Source organism: Heterocephalus glaber, unplaced genomic scaffold (assembly GCF_053883595.1).
Source record: "Heterocephalus glaber isolate CG9 unplaced genomic scaffold, H.glaber_assembly_v1.0 deba00001698, whole genome shotgun sequence".
In the NCBI taxonomy this organism is placed as follows: Eukaryota; Metazoa; Chordata; class Mammalia; order Rodentia; family Bathyergidae; genus Heterocephalus; species Heterocephalus glaber.
The window spans coordinates 1,569,496-1,593,016 of record NW_028258419.1 but is presented as its reverse complement, the minus strand read 5'-3'; the positions used below and the strand labels follow the sequence as shown (position 1 = coordinate 1,593,016).

General features: G+C 36.3%; 1 long non-coding RNA gene across 4 annotated transcripts in view; it reads left to right on the top strand.

Moving 5' to 3' along the window:
- Nucleotides 1-23,521, top strand: part of LOC101724561 (uncharacterized) — a 61,713-nt gene that overhangs the window by 15,228 nt on the left and 22,964 nt on the right. For 2 of the 4 annotated variants that reach the window (XR_002391638.2, XR_002391640.2), the window contains exons 2-3: nt 8,507-8,595; nt 9,965-10,077. The exons of the other annotated variants lie outside the window; for them this stretch is intronic. This is a non-coding gene — a long non-coding RNA (uncharacterized LOC101724561). The remainder of the gene's footprint in view (nt 1-8,506; nt 8,596-9,964; nt 10,078-23,521) is intronic. 4 annotated transcript variants of the gene reach the window in all.

Sequence of the window (23,521 nt, the reverse complement as noted above, 5' to 3'; positions counted from 1 at the left end):
AGTATTAGAGCATTCCATCTCCTTTCCCTTTGGGGTTGCTATAGGTGATCTGGAAGTCTGGTTTTAAGACTTGTTTATGTGTCTTTCCATTTAGGTGGGGGGGTACTGTTGACACCCACATAGCTCACCTCCTCTGTGCTGGGAGCTGTGAAGTGGTGGCCCGGAAGCCCCTTCCTCTGGCCTGGGAGTGAAGGAACAGGGGCCCAGGAGCCCCTCCTTCTGGGTTGGGAGCAGTGGAATGGCAACCCATAAGAAGGCCCTTCCTCTGGGCTTGGAGTGGTGGCATGGCAACCTAGATGCCTCTCTGTGGTGATTTTTAATAGCATTCTTAGAAAACTAATTTATTCAGTGAATTCACAAAGGTATGATGCTGAGAACAGAGACCATCCATGAAGCCACTTGGACAATATATATAAGACTTATAGATTTAGAAAGATTTTTTCCAGACTGGAGCCCAATCTTACTCTGGTTTTACCATGTTATAACAAATACAATCAGCTTTGAAAATGCACTTTGATTTTGTGTACTTCTACCTGTACAACTGCAACCCCAATTTATTCAGTTATCCCTATTTTGTAGATCCTGAAACAGAATTTTAACTGCCACTCATTTCCACCCATCCCTCCTACCAATTCTTCCCTTGTACAGGTGCAAAGAAAGAATTGACTAACTTGAACTCTAAATGGGTTATGGTATTCTAAATGTATTGAGAAACCTGAGCCTTATGTCTTCAGTGCCTTCCCAATGAAATTAGAGTAAAACACTCACCCTTTACCATGGCTTCAGGGCTCTTCATGACCAGGTGCATGGTTCTCTCTAAACTCACCCTACTCTTTCTTACCCTGTGTCAGCTTTTCCACAGATTATACACCCTGGTTGAGAAGAAACCTTAATTGTCCTGTTCAACTTTGCATTCTCAGTGCCTACTGAAGTGCTTACACTTGGTAGATACTGGAAAGATACTTATTGATTTGATAGATAAACACATGACATAGGAAAGTCCTCCATTCTTTTGAAATGACTCTCTTTTTTATGGTCCTGGAGTCCTTTTGATAGGAGTATATTAGTTCTAGATGATGTTTTTGCTAGGACGGTTTCATTATCTACAGATTGCCATTATAGTGGTTTTTTTGTACTTGAACAACCAACCTAGGAATCCAGCCAATTGGAACAGTTAAATAGGAGATTGCTCATTAAAAGAGGGTTTAATAAATCTTTCATTTCCCCACAAGCTTTCTTTTCAGTTTTCATCTGTCTTGTTTGGGTCTTATGAATTGGTTGTCCCAGCTCTTCCACTTTGCTTTGCTCATTCCCTGGGGAGGCCAATGATCACACATAGATAATCACTCCCTGGCTTGCTCAGCAGCTGGCTTCTGTTTCTTCAGCTCACAGTAGGTATTAGTAGGAGACTGGAGGCTGAAAGAGGGAGAAAGTAGGGCATTTCCTTCCTGACCCTCCATTTTCTAGACACATTTCCTGGTAGTGGCTGTTTCCCTCCCATGGATCTTCTGCTTCTCTGTGTTTCCATGCTCACGAGGTCTAAGGAACACCAAAGGTCTTGTTGCCCCACTAGGAATGCATTATAGGTTCTAAAAGATTCTTGGCTTCTGGGTAGCTCATCACCCATTTCTGGTTGGCTCAAGTCTATCAGAACCTTTGCAAATAGTCCCCCATTAAAATGTTTATCTCCTTCTTTCCTTCCTTCCTTCCTTCCTTCCTTCTTTCTTTCTTTCTTTCTTTCTTTCTTTCTTTCTTTCTTTCTTTCTTTCTTTCTTTCTTTCTTTCTTTCTTTCTTTCTTTCTTTCTTTTTCCACCTTTCCTGTACCGGGGATCAAACTCAGGACGTAGCACTTGCCAGACAGGTGAGGCCCCACTGAGCCACATCCCCAGCCCTTCATTAAAACCTCTTAGAGCTGGGTATTTAGCTCAGTGGTTCCACCACCTGCCTCAGAAGTGGAAGGCCCCGAGTTCGATCCCCTCTCACCAAAAAAAAAAAAAAAAAAATCCTCTGAAATGATCAGTGTTGGATTCTCTTTTCTGCTGGAACCTTGACTTTAGCACTGTACTGACTGTTAGGACAGGAGAATAAGACTCTAGGTTTAGACTTTGTTTACTGGATCTTGGCTCACAACCAAGTTGTGGCTTTAGCTTTGTCCTCATTGGTTGAACTTCATTTTCATCATTTTTTTAAAAAACCTTCAGTCTAATTGAATGGGTTTCATTCCATGTCCTAGATGTACTTCTCAGTCAGTATCACTTGTTTCTTTGTGTTGGAGATATTCAAAATCTTCTTTTCTAGTTATTTTGAAATATACACTAAGTTATAGCTGTTAGCTGTCAATACTTTACTATGCTATAGAGCAGTAGAACTTGATCCTAATTTGTGCTGCATTTTTGTGCCCATTAACCAACATTTCTGTCTTGTTCCCACTCTCCTTTCTATTTCAGTTTCTGGTAATCATTATTCCATTCTCTACTTCTTTGAAATCAACTTTTTAGCTCCACAATTGAGGGTGAACACACGGTGTCTGTCTTTCTGAGCCTGACATATTTCACTTAACATAATGCTCTCCAGTCCCCTCAAGTGGCCACAATGAGTTAGGTTTTGAACATCCTTTCAGTATATCATCTTTTAGATATTTTGCCTGCTGAGATGAGATGTTTTGGTTATTTCATTGCCTTTTGGGTTCAAGCTGCTCACTTATGTCTCATTTACAATACATTTACAAATCTGAAAATCTTTTCAAAGTTGTCGATATCAGATAACTTTCTGTAAAACAAAGCATTCCAGTATTCAACGCTCAGACAAGACTCAAGCTTTATTATTGCTCATGTCTGTAATTCAGCTGTATTGATGCACTGACTTGAATTGGGGTCAAGGGACCCCAGCAAGACTCACTCAGGCATCTGCTATGAGAGCCATGTGGTGGCTGTCACCTACGTGGCTGATTGGCGGCTGGAATGGGAGAGCCATTGGACTGAGTGCATACCTCTCATGACCAACAGCCTCACTCAGGCTATCCATAAGAATTCCAGGGTTTTATGAGAGTGAGATGTGTCCAGGGACTCACCAGGCCCAGGTCAAGAAGGTGCACACTACCATTCCAGCCATATTCTAGTTTCCTAAGCAAGTCATAAGGCCAGGCCAGATCCATGGGGCTGTTGTACTGTAGTAGAGTCCATTTCTTGATGAGCAGAGACATAAAATCCCATTTTTAAGGGAGAGGATGCAGGGAACTGTGAATACTGGAGCCAGTACTGTAATCCTCTGTGCCACTGTCAGATCTTCCCACTCCCACAAGCTTTGTGTTTTTCTTCACATTCACAATTCTAGGATCACCATGTTAATCGCCTTACATTCCTCAGAATTCAGTCTTTTATTTATTTATATCCAGCTTTTCCAGACATTATGTAAGATAGTAGAAATAGAGAATTAAAGACAAAGTTCCTGAGCTACAGAAGCTAGAGTCTTGTAGGGGAGATAAGTGTGCAATAGAAAAATTGCAGCCCTACTGCTATCAAGAAAACAATGAATAACAAATGATGATGGGGCTGTGGGGAAAAAGGAACCCTTCTCCATTGATGATGGGAGTGCAGACTGGTGCAACCACTCTGGAATTCAGTGTGGAGATTACTCAAAAAACTAAAATTAGAGATTCCATTTGACCTAGCTGTTCCCTTTTCTGGTATCTTCCCAAAAGAATTAAAACCATCATACCACAGCAACATATGCACACCAATGTTTATAGCGGCACAGTTTGTAATAGCTAAATCTTGGAAACAGCCCAAATGCCCATCAACTAGTGATTGAATAAAGAAGATGTGTTTTTTAAAAAATTAAAATGGAGTACTACTCAGCTATAAAGAAAGCTAAATTAGAGACATTTATAGCCAAATGGATGCATTTAGCTTGAGGCCATACTCTTAAGTAAAATAAATAGGACACATATGTGTGAACACCACATTGTTTCTCTGGTGTGAGAAATTGGAAGTGTAAGTGAGGACCAAAATGTGTAATAGATACTGTGAAATAGGAAGGAAATGTTCAAAGGGGTAGGGGAACTAGGGAGAAGGGCAGGGGAAAGGAAAGAAGGGAAAGAAAAAAATGAGAATAAAGGAAACAGCTTTTGTAAATAGGGAGGGGTGGAGGGGTTGAAGAGATGGAAGGGAAATGGGAAAAAATAAGAACCAAGATATATCATGTACAGGTACAAATTCCCAATGATGAATGTGATCATAATGTTTACCTAAAATATACCAATAAATTTAATAAATAAAAAAAGAAAAATTGCAGCCCTGGAGTATAATACAGAAGTGTTATAATACCAGAGGTCCACAGTGTAGAGGAGGGAGAAGTTGCCTATGTGGGGTGGTGGATCAGTGGCAGAGCCAGGTAAGAAGAGGCTTTTGAAGAAATAGATGACTAGACTTATTCAGATATGAAGTTATGTACAGTTGTGCCTACATTCTTTTGTTTAGTTATTAAGATTTGTTGCCATGCAGCACAGTCTTACTGCTCTTTCATAGGTATAATATTAACTTGACTGGATTTGTCGCCTTCATTATGGAAATAATAACCCAGTATTTTTTTTCCCTTATAAAGTGGAGATAAAAATTAACTTACTCAAGGAGGTTTTTGTAAATATTTAATGTAATTAAATATATGGGAGACAGTTTTAACAATGCGTAGCATATCATAAGTACATTTTAAGCATATATTATTGTCATTCTATTGATATTATATTGAACTAACCAAAGAATTGGAGCCATCTCTTAATTTCTAGGAGTTTAGAAACATTTTACTTCTTATTTTATAGTGTTCTCTTTCACCAGACAGGGGTTAAGATTGATTTAATTAATTTTACATTGAGGGAAAGTCAAGGTTTCCTGAGAGAAACATCAAGGCAGTGTTTGAGAAGGTAGAGGGGGTTGTGCATGATCAAATAGATGCATTATGTGAGGAAAAGGGATCCTTGGGTTATACCACTTCAGAAAGGTCCATCCACATAGCCTCTCCCTTGGTGACAGCCCCTCCTGTGACTTAGCCCCCACCCATATCTTCTAGTCACTTGCCTTTTGATTATGCAGGTAGCTGATCCCAGATTGCAGTGTTTACTGTCTCCAACAGGTATTAGCAACCTGCTGCGAAGATGCTAACACAAGTAATCAATAGAGCAAAGAAAGATGAACCACTGAAAAGAATATAATTAGATGGTAGACGTCACCTCAAATACATTGTGGTTGGATAATTATAGGATTTTCTGACTAAATTTAAAGTGACTCTAATAGAGTATATGCACAGAATATCTGGCACATAGTGAAAACTGAATAACTCTTAAATGAATGAATGGTGAGATTATAAAACATGCTTATACTAACATCGAATCCATACTACTTAAAAGCTGTGTTTTGATTATTTTACTAAGAGTGAAGAGGTTTTCTTAGCACTTTGAAATATCTATCACAGTTGTTCCTCTAAATACTTAATGAATTCCATAACATTGTGGTGTCCTGATGGAATTTGTAATTTAAAGACCACAGGTAAGCAAAATCTAATAGAATCGAGATGTCAATCTATGCCAATGTCTCGTCAGGTCATTTGTTGCTGTATTTGATTATGCTCTAAAGACTTATTTGATTCTAAAACTTGGCCATGGGAAGAGTCCTGGCTTTGGAGTCGAGTAGACCCAGAGTTGTGGCTAGGGGCACACACTTACAAGGGGCATCAGTCATGTAACTGGAATTTTCCTGATCCTCCACAGTGTCATCCAGAGGGATGAATTCAAATCCCTACTGTGTTACATGCTAGCTCTGTGACACAGAGGAAGTCAATTCACCTCTCCATGTTCAATTTCATCTACTGTTAGCATGAGAGCTAAACTGGGTAACATAGTAGCATTTACAGTTATTTAGGCAATGTTTAGCTTTCTGCCTCTTGTTGATGGACTGTGGGAAAGCATTGACTCTGGATCTGTATTTGTACAGGCATTTTTGCATCTGAATATTTTGCCTCACCAAGGAGCAGTTTTGTGGAGGGTAATTGTTAAGTACATAGATTCAAGGATCAGATCCCCAGGGTTGGCCTTCTGGCTCTTCCATTTAATCAACTTTGTGACCTCAGGTGTATTAAATACTTCTCTTCAGCTTCCTCCCCTGTAGGATATGGCAATGATGGGAGCACACACCTTACAGTAGTGTTAGGAGAACTGAATGAACCAGCACGTACAAGGTACTTGGAACAGTTTCAGTTATATATTTAGTAGCAGATATCTGTTAAAGTAAAATCTGAAGGGAACCCAAGGAGCTGTAGACTGATAATGTAGAGAAATGGGTGACTTCCTTTGTGGACTGCGTGGGGACTATTTTTTCCCATAGCACGAGCTGCTTGAATTAATCAGGTTGTGTGGCTTGATCTGTCATCAAAAGCATGTGGGCTTTAAATTTTCAGTTACTGTTTTGGTGGACATCCTCATTATATCAAAGTTTATGTATAAATGAAAATGGTGGACAGAATTATGATTTCAATCTGCAAACATAAGACAAAATGAAAATAAATAATAAACAGCTTTAATGTTTTGAATTGAGGCATAGAGGCATAGGGCTCTGCCTTGAAAATATATATATATATATATATATATATATGTACGTATGAATGTATGTTTATACACGCAAATCTATGTTTATATAGGTACATGTATGTTTGTATTTACTCTTTCATTCCCAGTAATTTTCTTTTTTCCCCCTTTCCCTGTTTGGCAACCATTGTGATGTGTTCAGTGTGCATGTTTTGTTAGAATGTGTATTCTCATCTCTGTATGTATATGTATCATTTATATAAAGCTTATTGCGAAACACATTTCATTTTGTTCCTTGATTTTCTTTTGTCACTTGCTTTTGGAAGCAATCCATGTTACTCTTTTGCCTTGCTTCTTTTTTCTTGTTTGTTTTTTTGTTTTTTGGTACTGGGGATTGAACTCAGGCCTTTGGGCTTGTGAGGCAGGTGGTGGCACCACTGAGCTAAATCCCCAGCCCCTGTCTTGCTTCTAATGCTGTGAGTGCTGCAGGAGGTAAACATCACCTGTCACCTATCTCCTCTCCGGATGGTGGGCACTTACATTGCTCCCAACTTCCTCCCATGCCAGTGAATGCCTTCCTTCATAGCCTGTGACAGATTCTGCCTGAGAATTTCCACCAAAATTGTGAAGTTATTATTCTCTTGTCTGCTACTTTAAGAATTTTGATGACAATCTGATTATCATAGTTTTATAAATATGAAAAGAAGGCTTCCTTCAAAAGTATTTGGGGTACTTGGTTAGTTAATTGAAAATTTATTTAAACTGGAGATTTGTAAAAACTCAGAGATAATTTAAAGATTTGGTTTTAACTTTGAATGTTTTAAGTGTACTTTATTCGCTTTTTAAAAAATATAGGGTCAGGGTTTTTCTTTGCTGTATATGTTTACTTTTGTCTTTGTAGCATGGATCAAATTTTGGAATCCATTTTCATGGTTGTTTTTGTAAATGAACATGCTGAGTGCCTTATATGTTTTCCCCTTTTACTTTCTTTAAAGTGAAATAAAGTAAATACATTATGAAGAAATCACGTGCACATTTATTCCCAATTTTAAAATTTTCTTTTACAATCATCCTACCAAAACTACTTGTCTTTATCAAATATTTCCAAAGCATTCAACTTAGTTTCCATAATAGAAATTGCTTCACTCCCACATTTTATTAGTTTAAATATGTCATCTGTAGTTACACAGAACAAAATAAAAGGAATTCTACAAATGTGGAATTCTACAAAGGTTTTTAATTTGGAGAAGCCCTAGTTATTAATGGTTGTGTCTGGACCTCAGGCTTTCTTTACTTGAGTTACTTAGGAGCTTGGAGGCTGTAAGCCATGTTTTTATATTTTTCATAATAATAATGTCCTTCAAAGTTTAAAGACATGGTAGATGTAGAGGCATATCCTGCATGGCTATGTGAGTTTTATAATGTGGTTTACTTTCTGTCTTTTGTCTTCCCTATAACCTTAGTGTTTGGCCTAGTCACTGGCATGTAACTGGAGGCTAAAACAAACATTTGTTCAATAAATGAATAAATTAAGACAAGGAGACCCCTTAAGTGTGATATCTGAGGTTATCCTATCTTATCTGAACACTGTGGTGTTGAGTACCACATTTAAAGGACATCTTTGGGCTATTGCATTTTAAATAGAAATTCAAGGAGTATTTTCTTTTGTTTTCCCAGTAAAAGAAAACAATACCTTCCCTTTTTCTCTATGTTAGTGATGCTTACATTTAAACAAAGGTTGCTAAAATATTTTTGTACAGATTTGTTTTGCACGGGGTTTACTGCTAATTGAACTACTTTCGTTTTGGATAGTAACAAGAAAAATAAAGTTAGAGCAAGTTTTTTATTCTATACTCTAAGAAACAAAACTATAATAGGTGGCTGGCTGGGCAAATGTCAATTATATTTTTATTTATTCCCTCATTCAACAGATATTTATTAACATTCTATTGGGCAGTCACTCTGATGAAAATATTGACAAAGTTATCTCCATGGAGTTTGCATTCATATCAAGTGGAAGGTAAAAATAAAAAAAATAAAAAATTGATCAAACATAGCAATGATATACTCTGATAAGAAGTAGAAAGTAAACAAGGGGCAGGTCCAAAGACAGTGAATAACAGAGAACACAGGCTTGCATTTTGGATGGCTGCTCTGAAGAGGTGACATTTATGCTGTGACCCAGACAGACAGGTTTGAGGGACCAGGGATGGCCACACTCTCAGAGGGAGCTGCGGTTTTGGGTACTCTGAGATGTTCATGAATTGCTTCAAGGAAGCTAAGAGGTGTGTGAAATCCAATAAAGATAACCCATTTTTGAAAAATGGTGCCAATGGAGATCCCCTCACACCCCAAGGCTATTTAGGACTCATGCAGACACCATCTGCACCTGCTCTCTGCAAAATCTTCTAACGGCAATGTATTTATGCCCACTTTTCTCTCAAGGAATCTTGTGTGTAAGGTTGGACACTTCCCTCTCCCTCAACCCCTGTTTTAATAGAAATGTGCAGACTGGCAAAGGAAATAAAAAAGGGACAAAATGTGACCAGTCAGTTTTAAGAACCTGGATAGCTCATTCTCAGCAGATTAAGGGCTGTTCCCCAGTTCAGATGATTCTGTTCTGTGATTCTCACTTTTCCTCTTTTCTCTCCTTTTGGTTTACACTGCTCATTAGCATTTCTATTAAGCACTCCTGAAGAGGAGAAAAATCAATCAGGGAAAGGAGCTTCAATTTAAGGCTTGGTGGGTGAGAAGTGGAATCCATTGGCTACAATCAGCTTATTTTTGGATTCTCTGTGGATTTCCTTGATCTATGTCATTTCTGTCCCTGTGTAGACCCAACATGAGTTGATGATATTGTGTAGCATGCATGTATACTAAGCTAAGGATTTTTGGTGGATGGATGTATTTAAACTAAAACTTCTAGGTAACAAAATTATTTAAATGATTACAATATGAAGAATATCAAGGAGATGCTAGTGGTAAAAACAGATTCTACTTAAAAGACATATTGTTGTAGGGGCTGGGGATTTAGCTCAGTGGTTTTGTCACCTGCTGCGCAAGCGCAAGGACCAGAGTTCAATCCCTGGTACCAAAAAAAAAAAAAGGATATATTGTTCCTCATAGTCATGGGTCCAGCACTTTACAATACGGGATTCTTTACATTCTTGAAGTAGCTGACCCTGCATATTATATTTGCAGCCCTTTGTTATTCCTGACAATTCCCTTTAACTCACACAAGCTGAGTGTCTGTTATTTATGGTCTAGGGCCTCATGAATAGTATATTTGAAATATTGACAATGTGAGAAAAGCCCAAGCATATAACCCCAAATCATAATCATCCTCCTCTTTATGTTTGCAAATTTCTTGAAATTCTCTTTGTTCTTAGTGCTTAGGCCTGAGGCTTTTTCTCTTGAATGATCTACCATGTTCCCAGGAGTTCCAGAGCCATACATCTGTGGATGCTTGAAGAAAAGGAGAACCTAAGACCAAGTTCCATGGGTAGGTCAGAAAAGGACACAGATTCTGTGTCCTTGGTGGAGATGGGTTTGTGCTGAACTTGCAAAATGTATGAGTTCAGTGTCATTTGTTTTCAGTATTTCCTGAACAATTGATTTATCCCACATTATTAATGAACTTTGCAGCAGTTCTACTTGTCAGAGCCTACTCTGTAGGTGTCAATAATGTGAGGAAACCTGATGTTAGTGAATCTAGCTTAAATGATTCTGTCATGCTAATGATTCAATACATCAGGACAAATGTCAGCTTCTTCCAATATGTTAATTCCTCTGATCCTATTTACATAAACTACAGTCAATGAAATACAAGTTACCCCCTAAGACAGTTAATGGGGATTTATAAAGGATTTTTAATTTACTATTTTTTTTGTAGCCTCCAACATAAATTCTTGAGTTGAGAAAAGGGACAGAGAAAGAGCAAGGATCACAGATTGGGAAAAGGATGCAAAATATTTCAAAATCTCAAATATAAAAGACATAAAATGTATTGTTTAGTCCTTTCTTAAAAGTTCCATGCATTTGCATCTATTGCTTTCAACAGGAATATCAACTTTCTAAAGAAACTTGATCACAAAGCATTGATGAATATTTCTTACATTTTGGGTTGAGGTTTCAGTTTCTCTAGTTTCCTGAAATAATTTACCAGTTCATTAGTTTTCCCAAAGGATGGTTAAATCTGGGTTTCTCATCTCTGCTATTAAGCCTTCTTATCTCCCTGGGACCACTGACATATGATAGCAATGTTTATTGTGTAATTGCTACTTCTTTTACTCTCAGTTCTAGGTGCCTATACATAACAACTTATAATTAAGATTGAGAAATCAGTTTCCTTTTCTGTGATAAAACACATAGTTAACTCATTTGTCCAAGGAAGTCATTATTTTTTTCTTCCTTTTCCTGGTTCATCTTCCAAGCTCTAAGGTTTCTATTTACTTGGGGTTCTTTTTATAAGTTTTATCAATTGATAAACAGCTGGGATTTATATTCTTCCTATACCATTACTTGTACCATTAGCATCTCTATTTTTCATTCTTGCAAACATCTCTCTTGTCTGATAATTTCCTTGGCTGTTTTGGGATAGGTCTCAACATTTTACTTCTTTACCTACACCATCTAATGTAGACTACTTATCCATGTAACCTTTGTGGAGACTAAAAAACTAATGATAGACCTAGAATTGTATTGCTGACATTTGTGTAAGTAGTTTAATGCCTCCTGCACAGTCCCTGAGGTAGTTTTCTGTCTCACTTAAGGTGATACAACAATGATATAGCTAATGCCAGTGGCACCATCAATCATCAAAGAACAGCATCAGCAATGGGGACTGCTTTTTTCATTTTTACTGCAGTGTTTACCAGCCAGCAGCCTGGTGACTTGTTCCTTTGTCTATATTTTAGGTTGCAAAATTAGTTTAATAAAGTTATACAAATCATCTCTCTTACCTTAGTTGTTTTGTTTAACACACACACACATTACCCCTGCTCCCCATTTAGTTTCAAATATGCAGAACCTAATACTTTAAGTGTCAGCACAGTGCATTGTCTGGATCATATTTTGGTCATTATTTTCCTTAATGCATAGAATGTGGATTAGTATTCTACTTGTCATTGCCTATGATGAATAGGTAAGAGTATTTTATTAAGGCATGTGTACTATGTGAAGGAGAAAACTGTGGTCTTGGATGACAGTTCCAGTTCATAACTGAGCCATTAGCAGCATCTTCATTTTCTGAAGATGGCTTCTGCTATGCAAATAAGGCAAGTATTTTCATAGGTAACTTTAGAGGGTTCATTTGATTTTGAAATTTACTTTGATGAGTCACTCAGGTTTTAAATTCCATGGGATCAAGGTCTGATTTTCTTTTGTTTCACATGATGTTAAGCATAATGTCATGCTTTGTAGTAAAAAAATGTCTAGATATTGTGTAGAGTTTTTCCAAATGGTATTGTGTCTTTGTAGCATCTGTGTTGCTTTAAAAAGTTATTGAGGTATGATTGACATAACAAAGGCAATGTATATTTAATTATAGGACTTAATGAGTTTGGAGATGTGTACACCATAGAAACATCGGCACAATCTGTATCATGAACATATCCATGATTTCCAGTATTTCCTCCTGCTATCACTATTATTACTACTAGTATTTTTTTTGTGCATGCCAAAAACAGTTAACTTAAGATCTATCATCTTAGCAAATTTTGAAGTATACAACCTGGAATTGTTAACTAACTATAGACACTATATGGTAGATCTCTAGTCTTACTCATCTTGCATAACTGAAAGTCTATGCTTTTAACTAGTAGCTCCTTGTTTACTCTCTCTCTCTCTAGACCCAGGTAACCACCATTCTACTCTGCTTCTTTGAGTTTGCTTTCTCAGATTCTTCAGAAAAGTGGCCTACTGTAATGTTTGTCCTTGAATGTCTGGCTTATGTCACTTGTTGTAATGTCCTCCAGGTTCATTTACATTGTAAACAGAAGAATTTTATTCTTTTTAAGGTGAAATAATATTCTCAGTATACATACTATATTTTTAAAATCTATTTATCTGTCTGTGGCCATTTATGTTGTTTCCATGTCTTGTCTATTGTGAATAATGCCTCAGTGCACAAGGAAATGCAAATGTGTCTTTGAGAGGCTTGTTATAAATCCTTTGGGTATATACCCAGAAGTGAGATTATTGGATTATATGGCAATTGGGTTTTTACTTTTTTGAGGAATTTCCATATACTGTTTTTCATAGTGGCTGCACCAATTTGTACTCTTATTGATAGTGTCCAACAGTTCTCTCTCTCTACATCTTTGCCAATACATGATCTCCTTTATTTTTGACAGTAGCTATTCTAACAGGTGTGAGTCATTCTAACAGAGTAAAAAAAGCTATGATTTTGATACATTTCTCTGATGATTAATGAGTTTGAGCCCATTTTCATATGCCTGTTTGTTGTTTGTATGTCATTTTTTGAGAAAATGTCCATTCAAGTCCTTTGCCCATTTTAAATCAGGGTTATATATTGTTTTGCTGTCAGGTTATTTGAGTCCTTTATATATTTTGGATATTAAGTTCTTATTGGATACATGGTTTACAAATACAGTAAAACTTTTGTTTTAGAGCATAATCCATTCCAGAAACATGCTTGTAACATAAAGAACTTACATATCAAAGTAAATTTTTCCATCAGAAATAATGGACACTCAGATAATTCATTCTAACCCCCCCATTCATATAAAATGATTAGAGTTCTGTAGTGTTATACAAAATAAAAAGAAAGTGCAAAATATTTAAAAAAGCACAAATTAACCTGTACTTATCTTTGAAAACCTTCGTGGCTAGTGTGAAGGAGACAAGAGAGAAGAGGGTTATTATGTAGGATGACTTTCACTATCACTCATGGAATCACTTCTATCTATTGGTACAACAGAATCTTTTTTTTCCATGCAATTTTAACAAAGAACCCATCCAACAACACTTGTTTTTGCCTCCTTTTGAAGTGCAGGAGACCACAGTATTGATTATGCCCAAAGCAGGTGGTAAGCAGTGCTGGATGTGAAGAGTTAACCCCACAATTGACTTGTTTATAGAAGTGAGTCAGGCTGAAGGTTTGAGTAACTCACACTCAAATTCCATTCCCACATCTAAGACCTTCTTAACTAGAAGGGCAATGTTCTAATTATAACCATATATTTTGTCTATTTTGTTCCTAATTCGAGAATACTTTGTCTTGTCCTTTATCAGCCTTGCTTTCATTAGTTTCCATAGAAACTGGACAGACTGTGCATCTTTACATGTAGTCCTATCCTTGCGAGTAGCTCGCCTTTACCCAAATTGATTACCAATAAAAATCAATGGCTTGGATGGACCAGTGTCTTTTGCTGGTGATCCAGCATTGGCTATCCCAGCTCACACTTTTTTCTTTAATTCTGTCTTTGAGTTTTTCGTTTTATTTATTTATTTATTTTTTCTTGTTTTTTTTCTTTTCTTTTCTTGGAGTTTTTCTTTAGCCTTGCATCACATATTGAGCAGGAGACTAAAAACTACTGCAGAAGTCTCTAGTATTGAGATTTTGCAGAAATGTGATATTGTAGTGTTGTTAAACAGATTCATTGCTTGTACTACCTCAGCCTTATTTTGGGTGGTACGTTTCACAAGATTTTGCAGTTTCCCACATTTTACACATCTCCCTACTCTCATTTGAAGTGAAGGATTCCTCCACCTTTATTTTTGTCTACAGATGAGATCTTCTCCATGTCCTCTTGCTTTTGGGAGATGATCAGCCAAATCCTTCAGTGCATAGGATGGGGTGGGGAGAAGAGGAGAGAAAAGAACCATTGGCTTAGTTGTGATCACGTGATCTTTGACATCAGGTACTACTCATATTGTAAGACATTACTTCTTTTTTAAGTTAAAATTTTTTTCCATTAAGTTTATTGGTACATTTTAGGTATAAAATACAGTTACATTCATCATTGGGATCTTGTACGTTTACATGATGTATCTTGGTTTTTATTTTCTTCCCCTTCCTCTGCCCTCCCTTCACCCCCTCCACCCTTCCCTATTTGCAAAGAATTTGTTTCCATTTTTTTCTTTTCTCGTATTTTTTCTTTTCCCTTCTTTCCTTTACTCCTCCCGCTTCCCCTACTCCTTTAGACCTTTTCTTCCTGTTACATAATATCAATTATACATTGTTTGAATTACAATATAAAAATTTAGAGGACATTACCACAGATTTTACAGAATTTGAAAGGATATAGAAAGCATATTACAAAAATTCTTTTTGAAAAAAATTTGACAACTTCTAACAAGTTCCTTGGAAGACAAATTAATGAAACTGACTCTGGAGGAAATATAAAATTTGAATAGAATCTATTAAAGAAGGTATATTCCTAGCTTGAAAACCTACCTATATGACAACAGCAGGCTCATATATATTTTAAATGATGAATTATATAAAACTTTCAAAGCAGAAAAAAGAAGGAACACTTCTCCCCTCATTTTAGAAAATCAACATTGTGCTAATCTTAAAACTGGATAAAGATAATAGAAGAATAAATTATGAATCTAAATAAAAATTTGTTAAATAAAACAAACTAATAGAAGTGAGATCTGGCAGTATGTAGAAAATGGTTTTATTATAGGGATGGCAGCGTTGGTTAAGCATTGGAAGATCTACCACCAAAAGTCATCATTTTAACAGAGAAAAGGAAAAATCCATATGATCCTGTCAGTAGTTGCAGGCAAAGTATTGCACTAAATTCTACAGCTGTTCATGGCAAAAGCTATCAGGAGACTAGAAGGAGAACAGAACCTTCTCAGCAGATCAAAGACATGTACTCCATACTTCCATCAATAACGTGTTATATGAATGGAAAAGATACAATGCTTTCTCACTAAGGTGGGGAACAAGGGCAGATATGCCTACTTTTCATCTGTCCAGTAAACTTTGAAACATAGGCCCAAACCAAAATAGTCTGGCAATAAAATGACACAATTAGAATAGGATTGTCAAGGTAGATAGAAGTAAAATCTTTATATGTAGATGAAATGATCATCTACAGAGAAAATACTAAAAACTCTCTAGGAGCCCCTAGAGGTTGTATTTGAATTTAGCAGGATTAGAAAATACAAGATATATATGAAAATTCAGGTCTATGTATACTTGCTATAAATGAAGAATTGGATACTGAAATTTAAAAGTTACATAGGAGGGTGGGGGATTTAGTTCAGTGGTTCCGGCGTCTGCCTTGCAAGTGGAAGGACCAGAGTTCGATGCCTGGTGCCAATAAATAAATAAATAAATAAATAAAAGTTATGTAGGAGTACAAAGGACCTAGAAAAGTAAAAAGAAAAAAAGAATAAAAAGTGTTGGAAGACATTTATTATCTAATTTTAACACTTCCTCTAAAGCTACAGTAATCAAGGCAGTGTTGGCATAAAGAAAGACATATAGATCATTGGGAATAAAACAGAGAATCTAGAAATAGAACCGCACATATGTGGTCCACTGAGTTTTGAAAGATTATTTAACATTAACATTTTATAGAACATATACTTAGCTCAGGAGCAGAGGAAAAGATAGTGTTTTCAGCAAATGGTACTAGAATACCTGTTATCCATATGTAAAAAATTAACCTCAACCCTTTATTTTCATACACAAAAATAACTTGAAAGGATCTATGAACCTGAATATGAAAGATTAAAACTATAAAACTTTAAGAAGAAATTATAAGGGAAAATGTTCCTGAATTTAGGGTAGGCAAGAATTTCCTAGTATACCAAAAACATGATGTAAAAAAGAAAAAAATTGATAAATGAGATTCCAGCAAAATTTAGAACTTTAAATGACATTGTTAAGAAAATGAAAATTAGTCCTTAAACAGACCATATTTATAATACATATAACCTATGACCAGAATATATAAAGGACACTTAGAGCTCATTAATAGACAACCCAGTTAAAATGTAGACACAAAAAGATGATAAATAGCCAGTACAGCACAAGGAAAGGTGTGGAACACTAGAATCAGAAAAATACTAATCAGTACAATAACAAGATTGAATTATACACTCATTAGGGAGATTAAGTCAAAAGTTTTAAAAGAACAAATGTCACCGTAGGTATGCACCATTTAGAACTTTCTAATACTGCTAATGTGAATGTAAATTGATAAAACGATTTTGGAAAACAATTTAGAAATTTCTTGTATTACTGTTAAGAACCAACAGTTCCGTTCTTAAGTTTTTACTTAAGAGAAATGAAAACACATGTTCACAATAGATTTGTACATACCAGTTGACTATCCCTTATCTGAAATTCTTGGGACCAGAAGTGTTTCAGATTTTGGTTTGAAATCCACTTGATCTGCAAAGAGGATAGCTACTCTTGCTTTTTTTTTCAGGTTCTTGTCACATGGAGTATTGTTTTCCACCCTTTAACTTTCAGTCTATGAGTTTCTTTTTGAATTAAGTGTGTTTCTTGTATGCAGCATATTGTTGATCTTGCTTCTTGGTTCATTCTGCCAGTCTTTCTTTTGACTGGTGAATTGAGACCGTTAATGTTGATGGTTATAATGTATACATATTGATTTATCATTGTCATGGCTTTTTCTTTTTGTTGGATTCTCCCCCTTTGCATTTAATTTCTTGTTGCTCCTGCTGGATTCATTCTGCTGGGCTTCCTGTGATTGTGATCCTCATTTTCTTTTCCTAGGATATTGTCAAAATTTTTTGGAGTGCTGGTTTGGTATTCATGAAGTTCTTCAAGTGCTCTTTTTCATGAAAGTATCTTATTTCTCCATCAATTTTGAAAGGTAGTTTTGCAGGGTACATCAATATGGGTTGGAGGCTATTTTACTTTAAGGCTTGAAATACATCACTCCAATCTCTTCTTGCCTTGAGGGTTTGCAATGAGAAGTCTGCTGTGATTCTGCTGGGCTTTCTTTTGTATATGATTTGTTTCTTTTCTCTCGCTGTTTGTAGAATTTTGTTCTTCTGTTGGTTTTCTGTTATCTTAACAATTATATGCCTATGTGTAGATTTTTTTGATCAAAGTTAGTTGGAGTCCTATATGCCTCACCTATTTGTATGTCAAGTTCTTTTCCCCTGCTTGGGACGTTTTCTGACATCACTTCTCTGAACAGTTTTTTTATGTCATCTGCACTCTCTCTTGTTTCTTCATTGACTCCAATCAGCTCTATGTTATTCTTCTTGCATCATACAGCAGCTGCTGGTTTGATTTCTCTTGGCCCCTTAACAATTTTAAAGAAACTTTTCTTTTCCTGGTCACTCATTGCAGTCTTATCTAATATATCTGAAATTCTGTCCTCACATTGGCTCATTCTGCTGCATAAGCTTTCAATGGAGTTTTTAATCTCCTGGAAATCTGTTTGTATCTGTTTTATGGATTCCATTTGTTTCCTATGTTGGAATTCCATCATGTTCCTCAGTTTCTCTAATTTTTTTAAATCTGTGTCCTCTCTACATTTATTAATCATGTCTAACACTATGGGTACAATCTCTCCTGTTATCTGAGAAATTTTTTCTGATTTCATTTTTTCCAGATCCTCTTTTGTTGCCTGTTCAAGGAGTCCAGGTGGTTGAGTATCATATTGTTCCATCTTGTTTCTCTTTGGGGTTGTTTTAGTTGATCTGGAAGTCTGGTTTTGAGACTTGTTTACCGGTCTTCTCATTTTGACAGGGGAGGGGGTTGCTTCTGGCACCCATATGGTTCACCTCCTCTTCACTGGGGGTAGGTGGTATGGTGGCCCGGAAGCCTCCTCCTGGGGTCTGGGAGTGGCTCATCTCCCCTGTGCTGGGTTGTGGGGGGGGTGTGGTATGGTGGCCTGGAAGCCTCCTCCTCTCAAGTTAAAATTTATTAGAAATATTTGCTCATCTTGAAGAACACTCATAGAATAAGTTACATACAATTCAAGGCTTTACTGTATTTTCTCCCTTTCCACAGATTATCTTTTCACTGTCATTGGTTATTTCCTTTGGTAAGTGGAAACTTTTAAATTTGATGTAGTTTTGCTTGTATAGTTTTGCTTTTATTATTTGTCATCTTTGCCCAACCAAATGTCTCGGAGCTTCCTCCTGTATTTTCATAAAGAACTTCTATGGATTTAGGGCTTATATGTTAGTGTTTATGTCATTTTGACATGATGATTTTTGTGATGCTGTGAGATAAAAATCCAATCTTATTTTTCTACATGGAGGTATCTGATTTTTCCAACACCATTTGTTGAAGATATTATCCTTTTTCCACTGTGTACTTACAGCATCTTTGATGAAGTTTACTTGGTTATATATGCAAAGCTCTCTAGGCTTCTTTCTATTCTACTTCACTGGTCTATGTTTTTATACTAGTATCATGCTGTTTTGATTCCCATAGCTTTCTAATATAATTTAAAATCATGAAGTATGATTCTTCCTGCTTTGTTCTTGCTCAAGATTCCATTAACTATTCAGTCTTTTGTGGTTTCTTATAAATTTTAGAAGTTTTTCTTATTTCTTTGAAAAATGCCATTTGAATTCTGTAAGGATTGCTCTGACTCTATAGACTGCTTTGGGTAGTATGACATTTCAACAATACTGATTCTTCCCATCCATACATATAGGATATTTTCCATGTATTTGTGTCTTCATCTATTTCTCTCATTAATGGTTTTACTCTCTAATGTACAGCTCTTTTACCATGTTGGTTAAATTTATCCCTAAATATTTTTAGTTTTGATTCTATGGTAACTAATATTATTTTCTTAATTTTTTCAGGCAGTTTGTTAGACTGTAGAAATACAACTGATTTTTGTATATTGATTTTTTATTCTGAAACTATTGAATTTATTAGTTCTACCAGTTTTTCCTCTATAAATTTACCTTACTCTCATGTGCTTTTGTCTTGTTGTTTAATGTCCTTTGTTTTAACCTAAAAAACAACTTTAGGTGATACAGTGGCATATATCTATAATATCATCTCCTCCTTGGGAGGCTGAGGTGGAAGTATCATGAATTTGAGGCCATCCCTAGCAACATAGTGAGACCTTGTTTTTTTAAAAAAAATAGAAAGAAGAAAAAAAAAGAAAGAAGCTCCCTTTAGCATTTGTTATAAAAAAGAATCCTAGCATTCTAGTGGTGACTCCCTCAGTTTTTATTTGTTTGAAAAGTCTTTATTCTAATTTCATTTTTAAAGGAAAGTTTTGTCTTGATTGGGAAACTTCCCCCTGGAACTTTCGTGTTTCATCACCCTCTTGCCTGTGAGGTTTCTGCAGAGAAATCTGGTTATAGTCTTATGATGATTCTCTTGTATGTGGCAAGTGTTTTTTCTTGCTGCCTTCAAATCCTTTGTCTTCTGCTTTGGACAATTTAATTTTAATATGTTCTAGTGTAGACCTCTTTAGATTCAAAATATATGGAGTTTTTTTGTTCATGAATCTGGATGTCCATTTCCCTTCCCAGATTTAGGGAGTTTGCTTTCACAATTTTTTTTTAAAATAAAATTTCTCTCCCTTTCTTCTGTCTTTTCCTACTTGTATTTCTGAAATATATGTATTGATTTGTTTGATGGTATCTGATAAATACTATCAGCTTTCTTCAAGCTTTTGTATCCCTGTTTCTTGTTCCTCTGTGTGGATAATTTTAGTGATCTGGCTAAGTTTGTGAGTTCTTTTTTTCTGCTCAGCAGAAGTCATTCTGGTGTTGAAGCTCTCTATGAAACTTTTCACTTCTGCCGCTGTGTTCTTTAGCACCTGAATTTCTGTTTATAACTTTTTAATGGTAATTTTTTAAAAAATCATTAATTTTATTGGCACATTTTTGGTTCTACAATATGATGACATTCATCATTGGGAATTTGTACCTTTACATGATATATCTTGGTTCTTATTTTTTCCCATTCCCCTGCCCTCCCTTCAACCCCTCCACCCCTCCCTATTTACAAAGACTTTGTTTCCATTTTTTCCTTCTCTCATAATGGTAATTTTTATCTTTTTGTTGAACATCTGTTTTTGTTCATATATTGTTTTCTTAATTTTGTTTAGTTATCTGTCTCTGTTCTCTCATTGCTATTAAAGATTCTTTAACATAACTATTTTGAATTCTTTATCAGGCAGTTTGTAGATCTCCACTTCTTTAGGATCAGTAACTAAGAACTTTATTTCTTTTCTCCTTTAATGTTGTCACATTTCTTTGGCTCTTCTTTACCCTTCACCAGTCACTTCAACCAAAGATTCTGGGGGTGCCTGCTTCTTCAAGCCACATTCCAGCTATGGAAATCTGACATGGGTGGACAGCCTGCCCCTTGCCTTTGCTGTTAAATACCCAAAGGCAATTTATAGAGTTCTATAGTGTTCTCAATGAAGTCACCACCCTGAAAGACCAAAGAAGTTGAATGTTTGCTTTAGTCTCCTTTTCCTCTGTGGGAGAGTTTGCAGGACCAGGGACTCTCTTTAGGCTGAACCATGCTGGCTCAGGGGAAAGGCTCACATGGGTCCTTTCCGACACTTCTTCTCATTCCTATGTTCCACTCGGTGCCATAGCTTTCCTTTGGATTCCAAAGCTATCACAAAAGTACTTTTGACAGTGAATGGTTAGAGAACTGAGACCTGCTATTCCACTGTCTTGCTATTTTATGCCTTGCATCTATATTGCTATATGTAATGATTTGTTAAAAGTGGGGGGATCCTCAAATTGGGGTTGGTGGCTGTTGGGAACTCAATGAGTGTTAAAATTATTTACTCATTTCTCATACTAAAATCTATTAATTTTAGTGGAGTCAAGAAACTAGTGTGTTATAAAAACTGTTTAAATAATCACAGCTCCATTTATCTTGGTCTTCCTGTTCATATGTTAGGGCTTCCTGGCCAGTGTTTTCCAGGCCTGCCTGCTATTCCCTCTCTCTCCTCTCTTACGTTCTGCAACGTCAGACTTTCTGAGTACAGAATCATCAACTTACTTTGATAACCAAATTTGGGCTCATATCCTACCAGGATCATTGGGGAAAGCACAGGGCTTCATCTGTTTCCTCAATACCTGTGATTGTGCATGAGGTTCCTTGTGGAGACACTTGTGTTTTCTTATCACCTTATATGTACAAGGGGAAGACAGGCAACTAAAAACCTGAAGGAGTGTGTTTTCTGTCCTCTATCAGTAATTAATAGTGCTTGATTTTAGAAATTCTCTTAATCTGTCTGATTAATATCATTATCTTCTAAACAGGCAGGATCAAGTGAGTGAGTATATGTGCAGGTGCTACATATTACTTATATGCAATGTATGGTATTATTATAGACAGCTAAGTCAGACAGAAATATTACAGGCAGTCAGATAGGGATAGGCCTTTGAGCAAGTTGGAACAGAGGTAAAACATCACAACTGTGGCCAGAGACACATCTGTTGGTGAACAGGGTTCAAGATAAAGACAAGATGACCAGGCTTATATACTTCCTCAAAGGACACTGAACCTAATGAAGTCTAGATAGACATCAGTCATCTCAGTGGGTGACTGGAGACCTCTGGACCCATCATTTCCTAGAAGAAGTCTTTGTTCTTTCTACCCACACTTGTTAACATGACTTATTTCCCAATTGGTCCACTATTACCTAAACGACTATACTTGTAACCTTATTGGTTGATCATAGCTATAACCATATTTTACTTCTGTGGGTTTTGCTCTGCAAAACTTCCCTGTGAAGTGGGGTCCCTGGCTACCCATTTGGGACTCCTCCTGCCTCTCAGGAGCTATCCTATCAATAAATATTTTCCTACTTTTTTTTTTAGTACCAGGTATCAAACTTGGGACCTTGTGCTTGCGAGGCAGGAGGTGGCACCACTGAGCTAAATCCCTGGGTATCTTCCTACTCTTAACCTCTATTGTTCCTAGAGTTCATTCTTCAATTTTTAGAGAACATGAGTTCAGCATAACAGATGTCTAATGGGTTGAGAGATATAGTATTTTTATATTTCATATCATTACATTTGAATATAGTATGTTATTATATAGTATATTATATACAGCACACACACGCATATATAATTTTATATATATATAAAATAGACTATGAATCATTCTTTCAAAGTAAGGGTCTACCTTGTTTCATCTCTTTTTTTCTTTCCCTTTATTCCTTTCTTTGCTCAGTGACTGTTTCCCTTTCTTCTTTCCCAGTTTTCTTTATCTCTCTCTTCCTTTCTTTTTATTTTATCCTATTTTCTTCCCTTTTTCTCTCTCAGCCACCTTCCTTCCCTTCTTCTAGGTTTTCTAATCTTCTTACTCCTCATACTGACCCTCATATTTTAGTTCTTTAAAAACACAGTTGTTCACTAGAACAACTTTACAAAAATTTTAAGAAGAGAGAAGAAAAAAAGATGATTACAAAAAGAAAAAGTACAAAACTGGAAAGAGGGAAGAAGAGTAATATGATTGGATAAAATAATTTCATTGTTTTTAAAGAAGAAAGTATACATTCTTGAGGAAAGATGATTTTACTGGTAATTAGGAGATTGGCAGTAAATTTCTTACATGAATCTTCTTAAGGGTGCCACATATATATTGTTCTCAGTAAGATCTGTGCAATTAAAACAATAGTAGCTTTCCAGATGTTTATAAGATTCCTTAACATAATCTGAGGCCACGGAGCAAGAATCTCAATTATGCTTGGGGCTCTAACATGGTCTATTTTTCTGGTGGCTTAGCTTCCTGATGAAAATGTTTAATCCAAGAATAAAACCTAGGGTACAGAAGGCAGCCTGAGTTTCCCCCAGTGGTGGTGCATTGATAGTAAGAACCTGCAGTTGGCTTGTCCTTGCATCCTTCCTGATGATAATGGACCCAGTCTTTTGCAAAATCTCTTCAGTTATTACTTGTGACATCAGGCCAATCTCAAATATAGTCACAGACAAGTTGGTGAGCTATAGTGTACACACACACACACACACAC